The 23381-nt window shown below is 40.4% G+C and overlaps 1 long non-coding RNA gene and 1 pseudogene across 3 annotated transcripts in view; one reads left to right on the plus strand and one right to left on the minus strand.

Moving 5' to 3' along the window:
• Positions 1 to 897: 897 nt before the first annotated feature.
• On the minus strand, positions 898 to 1661 carry Pgam1-ps12 (phosphoglycerate mutase 1, pseudogene 12; annotated as a pseudogene).
• A 16200-nt stretch (positions 1662 to 17861) lies between these two features.
• The window catches only part of LOC120099382 (uncharacterized), an 81690-nt gene continuing 76170 nt past the window's right edge, over positions 17862 to 23381 (plus strand). For all 3 annotated transcript variants that reach the window (XR_015646459.1, XR_015646458.1, XR_015646460.1), the window contains exons 1-3: positions 17862 to 18024; positions 20047 to 20148; positions 22592 to 22672. This is a non-coding gene — a long non-coding RNA (uncharacterized LOC120099382). The remainder of the gene's footprint in view (positions 18025 to 20046; positions 20149 to 22591; positions 22673 to 23381) is intronic.

The following is a 23381-nucleotide window of genomic DNA, read 5'->3' on the forward strand; positions in this document are numbered from 1 at the left end:
AGGGCCTCTACTTGTTTACCTGTGCTCTCTTGTGTTTTTTTAGGGAGTTATTTATGTCCTTCTTTTTTTCTAATTACACATCACTCCTTTATTATACTGATCTGGAAAGAGACTTAGTTGCTATGGCCGAATGAGTTCTGAACCCATACAGTAGTGTCAAGCAGCTGGAACATGATGTAGACAGTAAAAGACAGAAACTTGGACGTGATCAAGAGGTACTTTACCTCTACAGAACAAGGCAAAGGGATCCAAACACAGCAAGAGGTACAAGGAGTTTATCCCATTTGATATGAGGAATGGCATGCGATATATATATACATATATATATATATGTATATAGATACACACACACACACACACACACACACACACACACACACACACACTTTTTTTGTAAAAGTAAATGTAACACATAGACTTGACAAGATTGTTCCCAACCTTCTAGGGCCAGCACTCATTTAAGGTCAAAGAGAAACTAGGGTCTTTTAATGACCATGATGTTACTTTCACTCTACACTGGAATTACTATGCCCCCCGTTACCTAATTTTGAGAAGAGTGCAGGACAGGTTCCAGGGGCAAAACTGGATTGCAGCTTCTTCTCGTTGGTCATACCACAGTGCAGTTCCTCCCTGACTTTTTCCTAAGTAGACTCTTAGTAAACAAAGAGCTAAGAAAAATTACACTTACTATCCTTCAATACTCCTGGTACAGGGTACCAAGAACCTGCACCCCTAAAAGTGCAGAGGATAAAATATTAAAAAAATGGGAGCCCCATCTGCAGCTACAACTTAAACTGAAGATCCTAAAGATGTAGTCAGTGTGGTAGATGCAGGGCAGAGTGCAGGAAGCAGGAACAGGCAGGGAGGATGTTGGGGTAGGAGTCTGCCTCCTTGCCTTCACTTTTTCACCTTGCCCTAAGCAGGCACAGCTTCCATGCCTTTCTGCACAGTCTCCTCATCTCCTAGGAACTGCATGGACTTGATGGGCTTCAAGTTCTTGTTCAATTCATAGACAATGGGACTACCCCTTTGCAGGTTCAGCTCCATGATTTCCTCTTCTGAGAGACCCTCCAGATTTTTGACAATGCCCCAAAGTCTGTTGCCATGGGCAACAATCAAGACCCTTTTTCCCTCCTTAATCTGGGGGACAATTTTTTCATTCCACAAGGGCAGTACTCTAGCAATAGTATCATTCAGGATCTCACATGGTAGCTGGTACTCAGCAATGTCTGCATATCTGCAATCCTTGCTGATGTTGCTGTAGAAGGGATAGATTATCAGGCTCTATTGGAGGAGGTGGAACATTGTAAGATTGTCTCCAGATCTTTACCTGTGCCTCACCATGCTTAGCAGCAGTTTTGGCTTTATTGAGACCCATTAGACCCCCATAGTGTCACTCATCTAGGCACCAAGTCCTGACCACTGGCAATCTCATCTGGTCAGTGGCATCCAGGACTGTCCAGAGTGTCCAGATTGTTCTCTTCTGCACAGAAGTGAAGTAGATGTCAAACTCATAGCCAGTATCTTGCATTGCCTGCCTGCTGTGTTTAGCCTCCTTGAAGCCTGCTGGGCTCAGGTAGATGTAACCAGCTGCTGAAGCAGTTCTCCCAGTTCCCGGTGCTCTCACCATGTCAAATCAGCACCAGCTTGTAGGCATCCATGGCGATGGGCAGAGGATGCAGCAGCAACTGAGGACTGCTGAGATTCTCCTATTTATGTCCTACTTAAAGTCCTCTATCATCATGAGATGTGATTTTAAATCTAAATCTTGCTTTTCAAGTGCGTTGGGGTAGAAGAACTGGGTTCTGATGATGCCAAGTAGCCTTGGTTTCTGTTGATAAGGTTCTTGAGCTTGCCTCTCATTATCTTGTTATTCATGGTATTAGTTGGTCTTGCTGTCTCTGACTGGAGCTTGTCCCTCCTGTGGGCCTGTGAGCCTGTGATCTTAGGAGTGAGAGCACTCCTGGGAGACCAGATCTCTCCAGGTGGAATTTTGGTAAGGAAGGGCTTGGAAAAGCCTTAGTTCTGGGACCAGAACTAAGATGGAGACCAGAAGGATTGCATCCCAGGCTGCTCTGTAGTTGCTGTGCCCTGTGTTCTCCTGGAGGGTCTCTCTTTGGACAACTATTGGAATGAAAGTGGTGATCTCACTGGTGAGTTTAGGGGTGAGAGCACTCCTGGGAGACCAGCTCTCTCTAGTCAGGGTAGGATTTGGGTATGGAGGGCTATAGGACAGCCTTAGCTCTCGGCACAGATGGAGACTGGAAGGCTGTTCACATTATTTTGCTCTTTAGAAAAATCAGACCCATTCCCTACATAGAAAGGAAGTTTGTTGATTAGTCTATGTTAGCTATAAACACACAAAATTTAGGCCAAGTTATTTCTAATAGATTACCCCTTAAAAGTTAAAAATCCTCTAAATTTGTGTACATGCACCATACCAAAGGCATTGTCTTAAGTTGGTCTACTCCTGACTATAAAAATGCCCTATTATTTTTGAATATTGAATTTTTAGCAGTTGAGCAACTGGCTGCTGAGTGGCTGGGGCTGGCACCATAAATCTGAATCAACTGTGGGAAAATTTCTCCTAGAAACTCCCAAAATGAGACTTGCTCATCGAGATCCAGTAACCCACTGACAACTGAGGTACAATAAATTAGGGAAAATACAAACATGGACCTCTGAGAGAAATAGTTTTCATTTTCATCAGATTAGCTGTGCCTGCTTGCAAAAGACCATCAGGAGTGGGCATGTTGACTGTTTAATGTTTCCACAGAAGGTGGAGATGGAAGGGACTTCAAACCCTTACCTCACATTCAAGCTCATCTCTTCTGCATCTCCCAGCCATTTGTGTGTAAGTGGGCCCTAATTGTAAATGGGCTGTGGTCTCAGGAGATGTTGGATTATATGAACCATGGGAAGGTAACTGGTGTGGGGGCATTCCGCCTCTGTGGCTATGAGGAAGCCATCATCCACAGATGAAAACTTCCCTGTGAAGCAGCTGTAGGCACACCTTTAGCTGTGCTCTTAAAATAAATTCAATAAATTCATAGGTTCCCCAGAGTGAACTTCAATGGAATAGTACTTTAATTTGTCATTGGGACCTTATAAAGAAAGGGTAAACACATAAAAGAGATTTGGAAATAATATCAGATCTAGAAGCAAAAGGAGGCACACATCTTGGAACCTAAAAAACAGAGATATAGGTAGGAGGGTACACTGATGGGAAATGGTAAATATGAAACATTCTGATGCAAATTGCTAGAATAAGAGCTAGCATTATCTAGGACTTGCTCGTAACTGGAGTCAAGTGCCATGCCTAGTGTAGGGTTCGAGTTATTGTTCAATGTTAAGTTTATTTCCCACTTGTCCTTCCAGATCATTCTGTAGCTTTCCCAAACTGATTTGGACTTCTTTAGATTGTAACATTCAAGTCTCTCTGTGGTGTACCTTCTAGCTGTGTTTGCCCACAGCAAGTCATTAGGAAGAGATCTGAGAGCTGAAGGGAAAAACATAGTGTTTGTCTGTACTTCCATTATATTGGCAGTGATATTATTCTACTGGAGTCCTTGGCTCCTGTCTAGCAGCATTTTCTAGATTATAGGTTCCCATGGTTTCTCCTTTTCCCCCCTCCCTCGCCCTAGACCTAAGAATAATATCAGCTTCTCTCCCACTTAAAAGTTCCAACTTGCTTGCCTTCATTGTTGGTCTTTTTTTCTCCACCCCTACCTGTGTAAATATTCCCTTGTTAAATTTTCTCCAGAATTCCATTCACCTTTGTTCTTCTGCTTTCTGCTGCTAAAACCCCAAATGATAGTCAGTGAGATGAATATTTTCTAGAGTTGGTGAAAGTTCTAAACATTTCTCAATGGTGTTATGGCCTAGTATATAAACTATGTCCTGAGCTGTAAGGCCTTGTGTAAGGCCTTGTGATTCAGGGAGAAATGATTTGTTACCTGCCTCTAGTGCCTTATAATCAGCCAAGATGACAATAACTACTAAGCATACAAAATGTTAAAATATCCTGGTCTTGGTCAATGTTCTTCTGTGGTGAAGAGATACCATGACCACCTCAGTGCTTATAAAAGGAAGCATGAAATTGGAACTGGCTTACAGTTTCAAAGGTTCAGGCCATTATCATCATCATAGTGTGAAGCATGACATCAAACAGGCTCACAGGGGCAGACATGGGTTGAGAGGTAACTGAGAGCTCTACATCCTGATGGATAGGCAGCAGGAAGAGAGAGACCTCCCAAAACCTACCCCCAGTGATGTACTTCCTCCAACAGGCCACAAGCATCCAAGTCTACAAGCCAATAGAACCATTCTTTTTCAAACCACCACAACCACAAAGGAATTGCTCTAGTGTTGGTTCACTTGGGGCTTAATAAATGTTTTCTAACAATAGGAGGAATGAATCACTGCTGGGTTGATGATCTATTATTATTCTCTGACTGTGGAAAGTTGGATGATGTTTTGCCTCTTCTGCAGACTACGTTAAGAGTCAGCTTACTTACCAGTGTTTTTATCATCATTACACATGCCTTTCCTTCCGAGCATGGGCTAGGATGAAAAATCATTTGGGTAAAGCTAATTATGAAGGAGTATGTATGGAAGAAACCAGTGAAGTATTCTGGAGAAGTCAATGGTGGTGAGTTTAGGTGGTATCTCAACCCCTTTCTCATTCCCTGGTACATTTGTTTCCTGGTTCTAGTGTCAAAATACCTGACAGGAGTAATTCAAGGAAGGAAAGGCTTATTTGACCTTATTTTCCAAAGGACTTCAGCCTATCATAGAATGGGAGTCCTGGTAGAGTGGAGCATGGCAGGGAGAACCTGGGGGCTCCTCACATTGTGCTTAACTAGGAAACAGAGACTTCAAGCTAGAGGCAGACCTGGGTAGACGATTCAAGGATTGGACAGCTCCTAGTGGCTTACTACCCACATTAGGTTCCACTTCCTAAATGTTTCACAGCTTTGCCCAAAAGAACCATCATCTAGGGAAGAAGCATTCTCACATGAACATTTCAAAGTAAATCCATAGCATTGTTAGATTAGAAACCTTGATTTTTACCTCAGTTTGTTTTTCTTAGAATAAGGGTTTGGAATTTTCATAATTCTGTACCAGTTAGCTATTTCTTAAAAGCTTTCAAGGATGAGAGGGGCTATAGTTATGGACATACACCTATCGGGTCTTTCACAGGTTCAGTGAAATGGTAGTTCCTCAAAGACAGCTACAGGTGCGAGGTGTTAGAATCAAAGCATAGGTGCACAGAACACATAAAGGAACATCTAGGACACTGGTTCTCAGCCTTTGGGGGTTGAATGACCCTGTCACAGGAGTCTCATATCAGATATTTACATTATGATTTATAACAGCAGCAAAATTACAGTTACGAAGTAGCAATGGAAAATATTTTATAGTTGTTGGTGGTGGGGTCACCACAACATTAGGAACTATATTAAAGTGTTGCAGCATTAGGAAGGTTGAAAACCATTGGGCTAGGGGATCTGGCCAGAGGACCAGGAGCAACCTCCAGAAAGTCCTTTCTGGAACCCACTAAAGTCCCAGGGAAGAAGAAATCATTAATGTTTTCTACAAATACCTGTCTTCAGGTTCAGGATGTAGCTGCAGGTGACATCCTGGGTCAAGATGAGTGATGATATTCCAAGATGCTGTATTTTCAGAGGGTTCTGGTTACCTCACTTCTTGTATCTGAATGGCCCCACCATAAACAACTAATTGGATAGTCTCATGGAAGATCTAGGTCAGGGAGAACCTATGAGTTGTGAATATAAGGACATGTCAAACATTCTCCCACATAGCACCACCCACTGGCTTCCAGAACTCAAACTGGAAACATGCATCCTTATCTAGGAAGAAACTAGGTTTCCATAGAAGAGAAAGAAGAGAAGAAAAGGAGGTTTCAGTTATCTTCCATGTATAACCATGGCCATCATAACTCAGGGCAGTAAAGAATATCTGTTTAAGATATACTTCTGAGTAAGATCTTAGGTACCATGAAGGGAGAGGGCACATAGACTCTCTAAGATGCTTAGGCTGGTTTGGGGGTTGAACCTTTCTTCAAGATGAAATTGCCAGAGCAGTGTACTTGCTTTTCTTTCTTAAGTGCTTAGGAGAAGAGGAAGCTGGTTGACAGTAATTTAATTTTTTTCAGGAATCATAATGAATTCTATTGCTGTGACAATAAATTTACATTCAGCAATAATCATGTTTAGAGTTCTTTTAAATTTCATGTGAGTTATGAGTAATAAAACTTCAAATCATATCAATTTTCCATATGAGAAACTATGCCATTTTTGTTTTTAAAAAGGGGAATCAAAAGGGGATTCTTGACTACATTTTATAACTTATGTATGGGTTGAAAGGCTTTTTTAAGAATGTTGTCATAATGATTTCACCCTGGGGAGGCTGCGACCAGAGTGAGGGTTTTGAGCACTAGAATAAGTTTGGAAGCATGTGTCAGTTGCAATTTAAAAAAGTCAATTGTAAAAATCTTTTGTATTTTCTTTTTCCCTATGGTAAAATCAAGGTTTTTTAACTTAAGTGCATACAGAAAATATTAATGAATCTTAGTCATAATCAAACCAAATAATTACTGAATTGAAGGGGCATGCAGGGCTGGTTTCGTGGACCAGAAGCCTCTGCAGTTGTACAAGGGTCCAATTAGAAAGGGCTCTGCACTTGATTTAATACTCTGGTATATCGAAATTCCTAATGAATTTTTGTGCAAACAATCCTGCTTTTCAGTTTTGCACTGTAAGTTACTTAAAAATTCCTTTGATCTGTTTATTAGGGTGTTTTGTTTGTATGTAGGTTGTTTTTGCCCTTCCTTCCTTCCTTCCTTCCTTCCTTCCTTCCCTCCCTCCCTCCTTCCTTCCTTCCCTCCTTCTTTCCTTCTTTCCCTCCTTATTTCCTTCCTTCCCTCCTTCTTTCCTTCCTTCCTTCCTTCCTTCCTTCCTTCCTTCCTTCCTTCCTTCCTTCCTTCCTTCCTTCCTTCCTTCCCCTTGAACCCCAGAGCCTTCTGCCTCCATCTCCAAAGAGCTGGGATTGCAAATATAAACCACCATGCCTTTTTTTTAAAAGGAGGTGTGATTATTCACACCTGGCTTGCCAAAACTCACTATATAGCCCCAAACATGTTTTGGTCTCCCAAGTGTGTCTGTATCTTAAAGCATCTTGGATAATTTTTGTGTAGGAAGCACAAAAGAAGAGCTAATGTTGGAAGTGTGGATAAGAGGGCCTAGAGTTCCTGAAGTCTAAAAGAATCCTGACTTCAGTGATGGTGGACTCCACTTTCCTAGAGGATCCTCTTGCACTGTAAACCTGCCATCTCAATAAAGACTTGCCAAGGGTCCATGTAGTGGGAGCCTTAATGAAGGTGGTGCCTACCACCACATCTGCAGCACAGACCTACGGTTAGAAAAGTAGATGTGCACTGTTTTTTCTTGCTCTGTGCTCTGCAGTAAATAGACCAAGTGGGAAAGTAACTTTGATCTCTGCCTAGGTGAGAGAGGTCTCCTAGTTGAGTGTCTAGAATTAGGGTTTAGGTATTTTCCTGTTCTCTGGAAGAATGTCACCTACTCCTGTGTTCTTTGAGTCAAAGACTCCCTTCCCCATCTCTGTCATTGAATCACCTGGGTTACTACACAAAACTGGGAGAAGAAGCTAGATTATGGAAAAAAAGGTAGATACTGCTTATCATTCAGATATTATCAGGTAGATCAACATAATATATTCCCAAGTAAGAGACAAGTGTTACCTGAAATTCCAGCATTGAGGGGTAGAAGCAGGGTGATCAGAAGTTCAAGATTATGAGTTTGAAGTCAGTCTAGGCCCCACAAGTCAGTCTCTCTCTCTCTCTCTCTCTCTCTCTCTCTCTCTCTCTCTTTCTCTCGCCCTCCCTCTTCCTCCTCTCTATATATACATGCATATATATATATATATATATGAAGAAAAATACATGTAAAAAGAGTATAAAGTATTCATCGTGAATTTTTCTCCTTCATCATTATCAAGTCTTTGCTTCAATAAGATAAAATTGGTCAAAAATTAAATTAGCTTTCTTATCAATAAGTAGAGTAAGTCTGAACATTCTTTGGTCTGACTCAGTTTAACATATGAACTTGCTGCATTTGTATCAGGACTGGTGAGATAATTCAGTGGGTAAAAGTTGTTGCCATCAACCCTGACAATCTTGGTTTGACTTCTGAAACTCATGTAGTGGAGGGAAAGAACTAACTCCCATAAGTTCCCACTGACCTGCACGTGTGCACAACCACATATGTACATGCACAAATAAACAAATGTAGTAAAAACTAATGTTTGTAACAGCCAATGTTTCAACAAACATTTACAAATCATCTAGAATGTATCAGACACAATTTTATGTGCCAGGTCACAGTTATAAACAAATTAAACAAAAACCTTTTTCTCAGCAAATGGATATTCTATTTGTAAGGAATGGATGATGAATAGGAATAAGATAAGGGATATTGATGGGGATCAATGCTATCGAGAAATATAAAGCAGTGAATGCATTTATTGTATATTGGATGTTGGTGGGTGTAGTAGTTTGAATGATAAATGTTCCTGAGATGCTTAGATATTTGAATGCTTGTTCCTCATTTGGAAGTACTGTTTGGGGAACATTCTGGAACCTTTGGGAGGTGAAACCTTGTGGGAGGAAATACTGAGGAAGGGTATTGGTAGTCTCACATCAATTTCTGTTCAGTTTCTTTGCCTACTGCTCGCATTTGAAGATATGAGTTCTCAGCTTCCTGTTGTCATGCCTGCTCCTTGCTGCCGTGCCTCTGTGCTATGATGGAATCTTATCTTTCTGAAATTATTTCTTTTATAAGTTGCTGTGGTCATAGGACTTTATCCTAGAAACAGAAAAGTAACTGATAGAGTAGGGTTGGGGGTTGCAGTTAAGCAATATCTAATAATTGTTTTGCTCTTGGGTGATGAAGAAATTTTGTTGTGTCTCTTGGGTATCACTACCCTAAAGCTAGGGAAGGTTTTATGACCTGGGACCCAATTTCTGGGCAACATCTTCACAGATGGAGTCAGCTTTCTTACTGATGTTCTGATTGGTTGGTTTAATGGTTGGTGGAATTCATATGCATGATGAAAAAGAATTCTTTACTAAAATACCATATCAAAAGCCCTGAGCACATGCACACATAGTGGCACATGCCCATAATCTTAGCACTTAGGAGGTGGGTGTAGTAAGATCAAGAGTTCAAAGTCATCCATACTTACATATCAAGTTTGAGGCCACCCTTGATTATAGAAAACAGTGTCTGATAAACAAGCAAGTAAACAAATGAACAACCCCCAAAAATACAACCTATATAACATCATGGAGCAGACCACCAAGTTTTGGATTTTTTATATTGTCCCACAGGTATTATTTTTTTAAAAAGCAAGTTAACATCAAATTTATTTTCATTCTACTGCTTTGAATCAATTGGTTGGCAATAGTTGGAATATCTTTGTACATTTTTGTGAAAGTAAATATGGTTAAATTCCAAACAGCTCTTGACTATTGCAAAGATTTTTAAAAGTTTTTAAGAGTCTAGGTACTAAGCTGTAACAATGGGCTACAGAGAATTATTTCCAGCTTCTCATTCTTCAGAGATGTGATACTTTCTAATTCTCCTTACACTTCTGTCTGAAAAGGCACATTATTCATCTTTAAATGGTACAGACTCCTTGCAAAAGCACTTGGCCCTCTTTTGTGGGGAATACACAAAAGGGGTGGATTTCACATATTGCTTTTTGGATTATATTGGAATCTACACCAGGTATACATTTCAAAATGAATTCTTACTAGCAATGGCAGCTCTAGCATTTTCTATTAAAGAAGATCATAGGACATAGGAGTTGCATGTGATTGAAGCTAAGAGGTGGGGGCCGGCAATAGAAAGTGTGCTTTAAGTTGCATTTGTATATCACATACAGTTATCCAACTTTGATATTTTAGGAGGATGGCTGGAGAAGGAGCAATAGTTGGCAGAGGTTCTAAGATAAGGTGAAATGATGCAGACACTATCGTGTCCACAAATGCTAACTAAACTGGAAGGAGTAAAAAGAATGAGGCTTCTAAGAGACCTTCTGCTCCCATGTTACAGTCCCATGTTTCTATCAGAATCAGATAGACCTTGGTTTTTCTCAAGGCTTCTTTTAAATAAAGTTCTAGGACTAAGTCTTCCTTGGATTGACTTTCTTTCTTTGTCTTCCACACATGCATCTTCTATGGTTAAAATTATGTTGTCTCCTCCAAAAATCCCTGTTTAGTCCTAATCTACCAAGCAATAGTATTAGAAGAGAAGGACTTTAGCAGGTAATTAAACCAGAAAAGCTATGCTCTTATGGATGGATGGGTGTAGTAACTTCTAAAAGTCACCTGAGGTTGTTAGTTGAAAGAGTACCTAGCATGCATGATGCCTGATTCCAAGCAACACACACACACACACACACACACACACACACACACACACACACACACACAAACAACAACAACAACAACAACAACAACAAAACAACCCAGAATTGATGGTACACATCTGAAATCACAGAATTTGGAAGGTGTTGGCATGGAGATATTAAGTTCAAAGACATTCTTGGTTTGGCTGGGAGTTCAGGCCAGCCTGAGATAGAGATCCTGTCTCAAAGGGAAAGGGGTTCTGGAGTGCTAATTAGGTTCTTTATCCCTTTTGTATTTTATCATGGAAAGACATAAGGGTTTGTATGTAGAATAGGCTGTCACTGGATACCTAATTTCTCAGCACTTTGAGCTTCTTACTTCCTAGAACTAAGGGGAAAAAAGCCAGGTTCTTACAGATGACTCATTCTCAGGTATTTTGTTATTGCAGCATGAACAGCTTACCCTATCCTTCTGCCTGGTTCTTGCTAGTCTTGGTTCCTTAGCTAAACTGACAGAGATTTATGGAGGAGACACTATGTGCTGAGTCTCTTTCTTTAAGTATTAAGAAGAGTTTGATCTTTAGTAGTCTCAAACTAAAATATCAATAAATCTGGAAGATTTCCCAGGCTAACTAGCATAATTTGCAAATTAAACAGTCCTTGGTTCATCATTGTTTCCTAGGAAAGAAACTATCACAATCCAGTAACTAGAGGTGGAATTGAATCAATAGGGCATACTTTGGGTATTGCACACTCTGGGAAGAGAGCCTCATTCAATGTCTTTTAAAGTCACAAGCCCTGATGTGTGTCTCAAAAGAAAAGGAAAATCTCCTAAATCCTTTAAACATGCTAAGATTATGTGATTCTAAGATTCTAACGGAGTCTCAGTTTAGAGGAGCTACTAGATATAAACTCTCAAGATTCAAGTTCTGGATGATTTAACCCTGTGGTTGTTCTTTGTGAGAAAATTTGACTCTGTGACTCATCCTTTTATATGTGTGTGGTGTATACATGTGCTCAGGGTATATACATGTGTGTGTGAGCATATGAATGCCAGTGTCACAATCAGCTGCATTCCTCTATTGCTCTCTACCTTTGTTTTTAAAATCCACTCCTTCATTCATTAATTTACTCAATCATTCATATGTTTATGTGTGCTTGCAAATATATGTGCACAATGTGCTCACAATTGGGTGTCCTCCTCTGTTACTCTTTCCTTATGTATATTTAGACAGGGTCTCTCCCTGAATGTGGATTCTTATTTTGAGTACGTTGGAAGATAGCAAGCCTCCCTTGGACCCAGAGTCACAGGATTTGCATAGGTCCCATGCTTATTTCATGAGTATTGGGATGCTTGTAACCATTGAACCGTCACTACAACACCTTTATTTTTGAGAAAGGGGTTTTCATCTAACTTAGTTCTCACTATCTCAGCAAGATTATCTGGCTAGTAAGTCCCAAGCATTCTTGTCTCTGCTTTCCCAGCCCTGGAATTATAGGTGCGTGCATGTTACAATTTTTTTGTGTTTATGCTGTGGATTCACACTTAGGTCCATATATTCATAAAAAGTCCATCCACTTCACTAACTGAGCCATCCTCCCAGTAGTTTGCCTATCATCTTTAAATATGCTACCCTTGAGCATGTACTGCAAACTGGACATAGATGATGTACTGATTCCCTGATGGACTGGTTCCTGAGGGCTACAAAGTACTTCAAACTGAGTGGCCAAACCGAGAAAAATGTATTGTTTGACAGTTCTGGTGACTGGAAGAATCAAATCAAGGTGCTATTAGAGTTGGGTACCCCTAAAGTCTCTGTAAGAGAAGTATTACTTTTTGTTGGTCTGATTTCTGGTTTTCTGAGAGGTTTCTTGACTTGTGGCAATTTGACTGCAGTCTTTAATGTTCCTCTGACTAGACATGGGATACTTCATTCTGTTGCTTCTTTTGCAAGAGCCACCAGTAAAATTGAATTAAAGGACCATTTTATACCATTGTGACTTCAACTTAATGTATGCCATAATCACATCTTCAATGACCTTCTTTCTAAATAATATCAATTTCTAATGTAGCATAGAATACAATTTCAGCTTATCTTTATGAGAGACAAAATTAGAAGCACAACATTTATGGACCAATAATACATTTGTCAACCATGAAAAATATCAAGCAGAACTGTCCACAATGGAAAAAATAAGTTCATTAACCTGATAGTCTTTGCAGTTGTCCCAAGGAGCCATACATGCAACCACTGTGTTGCATGTCTTTTCCTAGGACAGGTGAATAAACATGAATTATTGTCTATTCATTTCAGAGAAGGCATCCTCTTGTCTTTCACAATAGACCAAAGCTATAGTTACACCTAAGTCTAGGTTGCTGAAGCAATGAATTGATTGTTACTGATGGAGGCATGCAAGATGGCTTAATTACAGGAGACTCAAAGGTAGCTTTATCACCAAAATGCCCCCCAGCATTTAAATACTCCCCCAAAAGATCTATCCTTGGGTGGCAGGGTCTGGCAGGTGTTCCCCACTCTGAGTTGTTTACCACTAATATAACTTTGGAGAGGTACATCTCATTCTTGTTATTTTCTGAGCTGCTAAATCTTGTAAGTTTCCTTAACACCATGAGCCTTTTGACCTTTCTATCTCCTTCCAGGAGGTCTCTTTTTCTCTTTGATCCCTCCCTCCCTCTCTCCCTTCCTTCCTTTCGGTTTCCTGAAAGCCATGAAATGATACAGTTAAATGGTGGTGGGAATGTAGGGGGTCTAGATTTTTTAAAAATGCTTTTATGTTAATAAGATAAATAGTGATGCATTCTTTTTGGTTCTTTTTTTTTTTTTTTCGGAGCTGGGGACCGAACCCAGGGCCTTACGCTTCCTAGGTAAGCGCTCTACCACTGAGCTAAATCCCCCGCAGATGCATTCTTTAATTTGCCTTGTGCATCAGAAACAACCATCAACAAAGAGAAAAGGGAAGAAGAGGAGGAGAAAGAGGGAGGAGTGAAAGAAATAGCTTACCAAAGGTTTTATAGGTGAAGGATTTGTCACAAGTTTTCAAGTTTACATTTAGCTATGCTTTATTTCACATGCACATGTTAATATTTTTACTTTAAAGACTTAGATATCATTTTTGAGAATTTTATATAAGTACTATAATTACATTATTTTTAACAACCCATCCTCTCTGCCTACAACTCTTCTCATGCCCCACTTGCCTTTCAATTCATTTCCTCAAGCTGGCCACAATGTCACACACCTTTAGTTCCAGTACTAGGGAAGCAGAGGCAAGAGGATCATTATGAGTTTGAGCTCAGTTTGGTGAACAAGTTGAGTTTCAAGAGTACTGAGACTACAGATAGTGAAACCCTGTCTAAAAACTACAAAATTAAAGCAAAATTCATGACCCCTTCTATAAATTGCAAACACATGCACACACACAAGCACATGTATATAGATTGTAGCTCTTCATCCAGGGGTGGCTATTGTGAGATTTCCTCCATCCACCCATGTTTGAATGTCATCTGGTGCCATCATTGTACAGATCTTGCTTAGGAGACTATATTGTTGAAATTTCATGGGTACAGCTTCCATGTCACATATATAAGACACTATATGGCAACAGACTTCCCAATTCTTTAGTTCTGACAATCTTTCTGTCCCCAACATTGTAAGAGCCTTGAATACAGGGATTGTACTGTATCAATTGGGGATGGGGATCTCCCTGGACAGTTCTCCGCATTTTGACGAGTTGTGGATCTCTGTAGTAGTCTCCATCTGCTGCTAAAAGAAGCTTTTTTGATGAGGACTGAGGGCTACAGTTACCTGTGAGTATAAGGATATGTATTTAGAAATAGGTTGTGGATTATACTGGTTTAAGAAATGGTAGTAGTACATTCTCCTCTAGGGTCCATGACCTCAGCAACCATTAGTAATTGGCTAGGTTTACAGTGACAGGCATGAATTCCTTCCTGTTGAATGAGCTTTCAATTGAATTGTTGATGTTGGCTGTTTTTAAGTTACTTAAAAGCAGTAACATGCCAGTTTTAGAATTAGATGAGTGGTATTGTCTCTATCCTCATTGTCTTTTGTGATAACTGCTGACTTATTTCTCTAAGAAAAGGAGACCAATTAAAGTAACTGACATTCTGCAAATTTAAATCAATGATGTTATCCACCAATACTAATTGCCCAGAGTAAAGAAATTTAGTGCTTTTTCTCAGCCAAAGTAGCAAATGACAAAAAACACTGTCCATGGCAGCCTTGTAAATCAATTCTTAATTACAAGGGGAAAAGGAGGGGTATGTTTATTATGTTTAGGCTCACAGCTTAAAGGGTAAATGGACAAAATTTACTAAAATAATTATCATCAGACATCTTCTAACGTAGGGAAAATTAACACACTTGGGAACTTTGCTGGTGTGAGAACTAGAATGCGAAGACATCAGTGGGATGAAACTGTCAGAGCAACAGCTCATGCTTTGCTTTAATTCATTGTTTTGAACACAGACTTCAAGTAGAGCTCTCTTTCCAGGGTTCTATGTGGATGTCCACATCTGTCCTCACCTATGTTGCAGGTATGTAAAGAAAATTTCTGAAACCACATGGAGGATAGCATAGGATTCCTTGAGGACTGTGGGGGTGAATGTCTAGTACACATTCTTATTTAAAAGCCCCCCAAAAGTCAACTACATAGGAATTAAATATGAGATATAATGGTGCTTGGTTAGCGGAGTAGAAGAAAACAGATGGAAATTTATTTGAATTATACCCTTTACATATCATGAGATCTTAGCTTAATTTTGGCCAGAACACAAGAATTCTGCTGGTGTATTTTTTTTTTTTTACTTTGTTTCCTTTTAATCAAATAGGTCACACCCTCCTGGTTTTGAGAAATGTAACTGTTATCTCTTAGAACTATGTCTGAAGTACTCTTTCCAGATTTACATGCTTAATCATTCCAATATTTTTTTTGAAACCAAAGAACTAAAACCTAAAGGAAAATCGTCAAGTGAGCTATATAGTTCAGGGGCTAATTCTTGGTGATTCAATGGAAAGAGTGTAGACAAATATTCACTAAGGTAAACAGAAAGAAATGAAACACATTTCTGGAGAATAGATCAGGCCACACTGGAACTCATTATAGAAGCAACCAAAGAGCAATGGAGAACCAATATCTGACATATAACTTAGGATCCAAAGGTCACTTGACATTAACTTTTCAGTAACCCACATGCAACCAAAAAATTTGACGTATAGTTGCTATTAGTTTTATCTTTGCCATTTGTATTTCTTACAAGTGTTTCTTTGGAGGCAGAAATAAATGTTAGAACAAAACTGAATTTATCGGAGGCATTTACTTGGACTAATTAGGTAATAAAAGCATTTTCAAATTGCTAATTTACTAAGCAATATCACCGGAATGATGAATTAGTTGATTTTCATTATGATGATCAAAAGAGATAAATTTGGGCCTAGCTCAAACTGGAAGAGAGAAGAGGGAAGAGGCAGCAGTCACTCTTGACATAATCACTGGCATTTGTCATGCTTTCTGTAAAAAAGGGGGACTATCAGTTTTCTATAAACTCTTTTCTTCACTTCAGTGTCTCTTCTTTAGGACAACTTATCATTTATGTGGTCCTGATTTACCCAGAAACATGCATAGTAATAATATTTTTTTTTTCCGGTGCTGGGGACCGAACCCAGGGCCTTGCGCTTCCTAGGCAAGCGCTCTGCCACTGAGCTAAATCCTCAACCCCGTAATAATATATTTTTATCAGTCAATGAGCTTAATTCTGTTTTACAGTGTTAATTAAAAGTATGCACTTTATTCTTATAAGGAGGAAACTTTAAAAAACAAAACAAAAAGAACAGCAACAACAACAACAACAACAACAACAAAAAAAACCCAAACCAATTCTTGGCTCTTTCTGGAGCAGGAGAAGAACCCAGAGCTCAAAGCCAGGATGAGCTATATATACGGTCAAACCCGGTTTCTAAACAATTAGAACAGAGAAGCGCTGTTCCCAATTATTAGGTTAAATGAATGGCTGTTAAATGAATGACTAAAGTCAGGATTTTAAATTCAGCACCATGAGATTCACATGGATTTTGATAATGAATGATCATGAATTTTCCTATCTTGTTTAAGAACACAAATGCTCAAAAAATGTTATGTTTGAAAGAAAATTTTGGAGGGAGAACATAAGAGAAAAAAAGAAAGGAAGTTTGCCTGAAGGAGAAAGAATTCAAGTAAAAGCTACCAGAACAGCCATCCCATCATTAGAAAATTAACAGGAATCTTATTTTTTCTTGGCATTAAAAATAATCCGTGCTTTGCCAAATCTAAAAATACAATTAACCTGGATGAAAAAGAATTCATTTTCCTAAATAACTACATTTAGTAATCTCCATGAAATTGACATTTTAGAACTAAAGATGAAATCTTTGGAGTTGCTAATCCCCAAATTTTGAGCTTGTTTAAGAAAATACTTTAAATATATACTTTAAATCAAACCAGTAAAATTACAGTGAGTTTAAATAATACATATACATTGGTTCTATTTCTGTAAAACATAGTTGTTCTGTTATTTATATTTTGTTTTTTAAATGAGAAACGTGGTATATGTAATACATATAAGAAATGCAGTTTTAAAAGCCTGTTGTCTTCTGCTATTGCATGTTCACACACACACACACACACACACACACACACACACACACACACACACACACACACACACAGAGAGAGAGAGAGAGAGAGAGAGAGAGAGAGAGAGAGAGAGAGAGAGAGAGAGAGAGAACAGGAACCAACAACCAAGAACCAACACCCAAGACCAATTAGTATGGAAATATTTGGATTGATGCCTCTGAACATTACTGGGGCTGTAAGGGGTCCGCAGCATATCCAGGTATTTAATGTAACAGAAATAGGATACAGGCTGCAACTTGCATCCATCCCCTGGCAGTTGACAGGTTTATTTCTTTGCCTCCTTTCATGGGCTCATTCTACTCCTACTCCGCTTTACTTGAGCCCCGCCCGGCGACTTGCGCCTGGTTTCCGAAGAAGCATGAGGCAGTAACCCTCCCAGTGTTGGAAGGTGTCTGGCTGGGAGTGAAGAGTCAGTGGAAGAACAGGGCAGAGTGTGCAGTGCCCACAGCCTAGGCGGCTCGATGAATGCTGGACTGTTAGGAGGGAGGGGGGTCTGGGCGATCTTAGGGCAGCCCCGAGTCTTCCGGTGAGTCTGGGCCCCAGAACTCCACCACGAGGCGCAAGCTAGGCAGCTCTGGGTCCAGCCCCCGCAGCGAAGGGCGGGCGGCCAGGGGCGGAGCGCAGAGCGGCACGGCGCGGGTGGCGGGAAAGGGGCGGGGATGAAAGCTCTGGTTGGGCGAGTCTCAAGACCCAGTAACAGAACCTGCGAGCCAGAGCTAGGTGAAGGACCGGTCCTTTAGCTCTAGGGAAGCTCTGCCTACTTCTGAGAAAGCGATGCCACATGTGGGGTCCACAGCCCGTCGGTCATTGCCTTCTCCAGCTGCTGGAAACAGCTAACCGGAGGGTGCACCCCGGGTTCAGGTAGGTTTCCCCCCGCCCCAGCAACAGGAGTGCCTTGCCCGCTTCTGGGGTCGCTGCGGCCTGGGAAGCAGGGCTTCTAAAGCCGACGGGGGTAAGGACTGGCCAGGTCCCATTGCCAGAGGAGCGTGCTCGGCCCGGTAGGGTGCGAGCTTGAAAGGTCGCTCAGGCTAGGTAGAGGAGCGGTGCGGGAGGCTAGGTAGGGGAGAGGTGTGGGAGGACTACCTCTTGTAGGATTCCCTCCTTCTGGTCTCTTGGGGTTGTCCTCACCTTGTCTTCTTCAGAGGAACTGAGCACCCATGAGGCTTCTGGAGACTGCGACCCTTTAACCCACTAGCAATCTGGGTGGTAGTTGCCTGTCGCCCCAAGTCTTCGTGATCCCCACTCAATAATATCCAGGATGCCCCTGCTCTGGGCCAGCAGGGACCAGAGGGACTAGGTGAGGAGAAACTAGTGGCACGATCGGCCAGAGTGCAGGGAAGGCTAGAGTTGAAAGTATTGTGTACCAGCGCCATGCCACACCCGGGGGCTCCCTCCTGCTGTCCGAGCAGCCGTGGGGGCTGGGATGGTGGGTGTGCAGAACTTCCCTCTGAGGGCTGGACGCGCATACAAGCCTTGGGCCCTCGTGCACGTTTGCAAGAGGGCTTCTTGGAGGCACATGGAGCGGTATTGGTCCTTGGCGGGTACTCAAAGACATTCTTTGGGATGGTTCAGTGCACGTCCGGGATTGGGAAGGAAAGAGAGAGGTTTGTGGTGGTGGTGGTGGTGGTGGTGGTGGTGGTGGTGTGTGTGTGTACCTCCTAGAAAGGAGGAGGTGAGTGTCTCAAGGAGACTTGGTTTTCCAGGGTTTATGTAGTTCCTTAAAACATAACAAGCCTTCAGGCTTTAACGTAAGTTATGGGTAAGTGGGATGCATATCTGGTGTGGGTAAGAAACATGGGCTTGGCAGGGTAGTGAGCCAGGCTGGTTTGGTGAGGTCTTCTGCTGTCTACAAGCGGTAGGCCCGGGAAGTGCTTCTTGTGCCTTTAACTGAACACATTGGTGCCAGGGAGGAGGTGGCCACTTGTCCTGGGAACACTGTGGTGATCAGATGAGGTTCAGCTCTGTTATGCAAGTGCCAGGCAAGGTGCCTCCTTTTATTTCCAATTAACTCCAGAATTTCAAGGTTTGTTTTTATTTCTCTCCCTTTTATCTTATGGCTGTTTGGACTCTGGTAATTGGTTCTGTATATTTCCTCTGTTCTTTCTGTGACTTTTTTTTAAGGACAAAAGAAGGAATCTACCAATATTTTAATCAGTAGGATGCAGGGAAGATGTTTTAGGATTCGTATTCTATTCAGGGCCAGAACACTATAATGTAGACAACCCACCGAAAATCGGTTTAGATTGAACTAAGTTCTGTTCAGACTGGAATTATAATTTTTAAATAGGCATCATAGGATCTTTTGATAAAACAACCCTAACATGGGTACCTTATCTCTTTTTATCTGTTTAATTTATAGGATTATTTATCCCCAGATTATTGTACAGGGCAAGTTGTATTGTAATTTTAAAAGGTAGGTCTTGAAATGGCTGTTAAATTATGTTGGCATGTGCTCTCCCCGCTCCCCTTATTCTTCTTACCCTCCCTTGCTGTCTCCCTTTCAACCCCACTCCCTACTCTCCCTGTTTTTTTCCCCCCTAGGCTAGACTCGAACCAGATAGCTAGCCCAGGATGATCTCAAATATTCCGTCATTTTCCTTCTAAACCTTCCTGAATGCTCCCTCTCTCTCTTTTTTAATGAACTGAGGAGAAGACCATTTGGTTGATGACCTGGGACTTAGGTACGTTTTCATTTCTAAGCAACTACTTTATCAAAACAGTGCGGAAGGGGATGACTTAGGTATGTCGAATTGAGAGAAAGAACACTTTGTTCTTTTGGAGCAAATCTTTTTTCACTTTCCTTTTTGTTTTCTCTGTTAGATGCCCAGGAAAGATGCATCGCTAATGAATAATACATGCTTTATTTCTCTTTTATGTCTACAGGTGGCAGTGTTGAAGCCAAAAGCTTCCAGAAGTGATTTCTGTAAAAAAAGAGTTGAATGTATATGAGTGAGCAAGCAAACACAGGAATCCAAAAATCTACAGGTATGTAGGTCAATTAATCCATCTATCTGTCTTTATAAATATTTCATTCCAATAGAGCTAACCCATTTGCTTATATGCTAAATATTTTGACATTTCTATAGTCTTTCTTGAAGTGAAACATATTTCAAGGTGCTGTCAGAGGAAAAAATAAGACTAATTATTTCAGTGCATTTAAATAAAAATATGCAGCATGCCAGATTATCCCAGTTCATTGTTCTAAAAGAGAAGTGTTGTTTTTCCATTGTGTCCACATGGTATATTTTAAGGAATGATCTGATCTATTTAAAACATTTATCTGCCAGCTGCTCTAAAATTTTTTTAATTTACATTTCTGACTTGCCTTGCTGAGGCAATATAATAACTGCTGCTGTTAATTTTATACCACATTGATCAGAATACAGCTGCGTCACAACGCTTCCTTGCACTTCCCATTCCGTGCCTCTGCCTCCCAAGTGCTGACATTATAGGTGTGTGCAACCTCTCCTGGTTTATGCTGAGGCTTTGTGCGTGCTAGGCAAGGACTCTACCAGTTAGCCTGGCCCAAGTAGTTTCTTTCACACTAGCCTTTCTGTGTTTAGAACCTTCTCATTGCTTTGCAGTTGTTACCTGGCTGCTTTTCCAGCCCAGCAGTTCAGCCCTTTGACTAAAGTACAGGCATGTTATATGCAATGCAAAGGCAATCAAATTTGCAAAATTGTAACAGCAAAAGGATTTGACTCTGATTATTATTACAGGTAAGATTTTTGCATATGAAGCTCTTTAATATTCACTTTATTACTAATGGCAGGAGCCAGGGTACATGAGGAAGACATTATCATTTTTTTCTTTTCTGAAGGAAAAGTTGTTGTTACCTGTGTTAATGGACTGTAATTTCATTACAATTAGGCAATGAAATATTCCTTTATAAAAGATTCAAGGTTTCCCTTCTTAGATGGGTGGATGGTGGGTAGAAAGGATAGGGATAGGAGGGATGCCATGCATTTATCAAATGCTGGAATGTGACAACACTGTAACCTGACTGGCAAATTGGAGATATTTTAACAAGATAGTGTATGTCTCAATCTGACTGTGAGACTATTAAAGAGTGGACCCTGAAGAAATGGAAATGTCCTCAGGAATTTCATGGTGGGAGAAGAAAGAGCCATCAGCCAGAGGAGTAATCTCTGTGAAAGAGATGTCACACAGTTAAAGCAACTTGTCAGAACACCTTTCAGTCCAGATCATGATGGGTCATTGGTAGGTGGGAGAATACCTTGACCAGGATTGCTTAGATATGTAAATCCTTTAATCTCACTTTAGGACTTTGAATGGCTTGGGAGATACTGAGTCTATTTGTCCCTCTTTTTATTGTGGCTACATTCCATACATTTCCCCTTTCTCTTTACCACTTTTAATTTGGCTCTTTTTACTGGCTTTTTGAGGATAGGTGGCAGGACCTGACTTGGCATAGATATTATGAACCTCCCCCAAAGTTTGATAACTCATTCTCACTTACCCTCTCTCTTTCACCCTCCCTCCCCACCTCTCTGTCACACACACACACACACACACACACACACACACACACACACACACACACGGAGTTGTTTTAGGGGGTGGAGTGCTGCTAAGAATGGGACCCAGGGCCTTGAATACATACCAGGTAAGTGTTCTAACCCTGACTATCTCCAGTCCTATATTGTGATTTTTTTGACATGCCTTTTCATTTGGGGCAAGCTGGGCATGAGCTAAAAGAAATCTAAAATAAAATTCTGTGATGATTTTGAAAATTAAAAGGGCCTTGACTGACATGGTGGTATATAATTTTAGTCTTGCCTCTCAGGAAGCAGTATCAGGTAAAATCTGTGTTATGTACTGAAACCCTGCCTCAAAACAAAACAAAGCAGCAGGGCAGGGAGTGGTAGCACACCCTTTACTTTCAGTGTGTAGGAGGCAAATGATGGCTCGGTCTACAGAGCAAGTTCCAGGACAGGCAGGGGTACACAGAGAAACCCTGTCTCAAAAGACCAAACCAAAAACCCTGAAAGGCAAACATTGTCAAGTTGGACTTTTGACCAGTGGAAAGCAAATAGGAAGTATAGATTCCAGGTATAGACTAAGCCAAAGAAGAACAGATAATTATGAAAAGACCCAATAGGTAAAGAGAGGTTTTAGGACAAGGAATAACGAAGCATAGAGGAACAGAAAGTATGCTCTGAAGAAGGCGTCAGATTTATCAGATGTATTAGATACTGGGAAGTTCCAGTAGGATAGGGTCTAAACCTAGAGAAGGAAAAAGATTAAGGTTGTGATGTGTTGACTTTTGAATCAGAGATTCCCAACTGAAAAACCAGAGGTGTTTTAGACATAATTTACCTTTGAGGTCTAACAAATGTAGAAAAGTACAAAGTGCATTAATCCAAAGTATACTACTGCTCACTCAATGTTTTCTGTGACGATGCAGCCCGTGACAGATCAAGCCTGGTGCACTTCAGAAGAGTTTGTGCCTGATCTATTCAATATTCATCTGAACTCCATCGTGAAGGTAAACTAAATTACCATTAAAACAACAACAATAAAAATTGTCAATCCATTGCTTTGATGTGGTTTTAAGGTCCATATAAATAATATCACATAATAGAAACTCTCTGGTGTATGTCTTCTTTCACAGATTATGGGATTAATGGATCCATTGAATAAATTGAGTGATAATGTACTTGTTTCTTGTTACATCTTTGGGAAGTGTTCAGGATTTGGCTAAACTGAATAAAGCATCTTTGAACATTCTTGCTTGTTTTCTCTGGTGCACATTCCTACTCAGTTCTCCCGACATAAACGTAGGCAAATGTGTGGTACTCATAGCACTCAGCTTTGGTAGATGTTGCCAGCAGTTTCCTATAGTGGTTGTACCAATTAAAATTCTACTAGTGGCATATAAAAACTTCTGGTTCTTCTATAATAGTGTTTTTTTTTCCTTTGGAGACATGTTCTTTCTTTGTTGCTAAGGCTGGTCTGTAATGCCTGAGCTAAAGTGATCTCAATTTCCCAAACAGGAAACTACTCACAAATAATTTTTATTTGAATTTTACTTATTTTTGATGAGGGCACAGTTGTATTTTCATAGGTTTTAAAATACATACTTTAAAATTGTGGTTAAAATATGCATACATGTAAATTATTATTTAAGCTATTTTCTAGTATATTGTTTGTGGCATTAAGTTTGTTCACATTGTTACATAAGTATTTCTACTATT

Source organism: Rattus norvegicus, chromosome X, assembly GCF_021556685.1.
Source record: "Rattus norvegicus strain SHRSP/BbbUtx chromosome X, alternate assembly SHRSP_T2T, whole genome shotgun sequence".
Classification (NCBI taxonomy): Eukaryota; Metazoa; Chordata; class Mammalia; order Rodentia; family Muridae; genus Rattus; species Rattus norvegicus.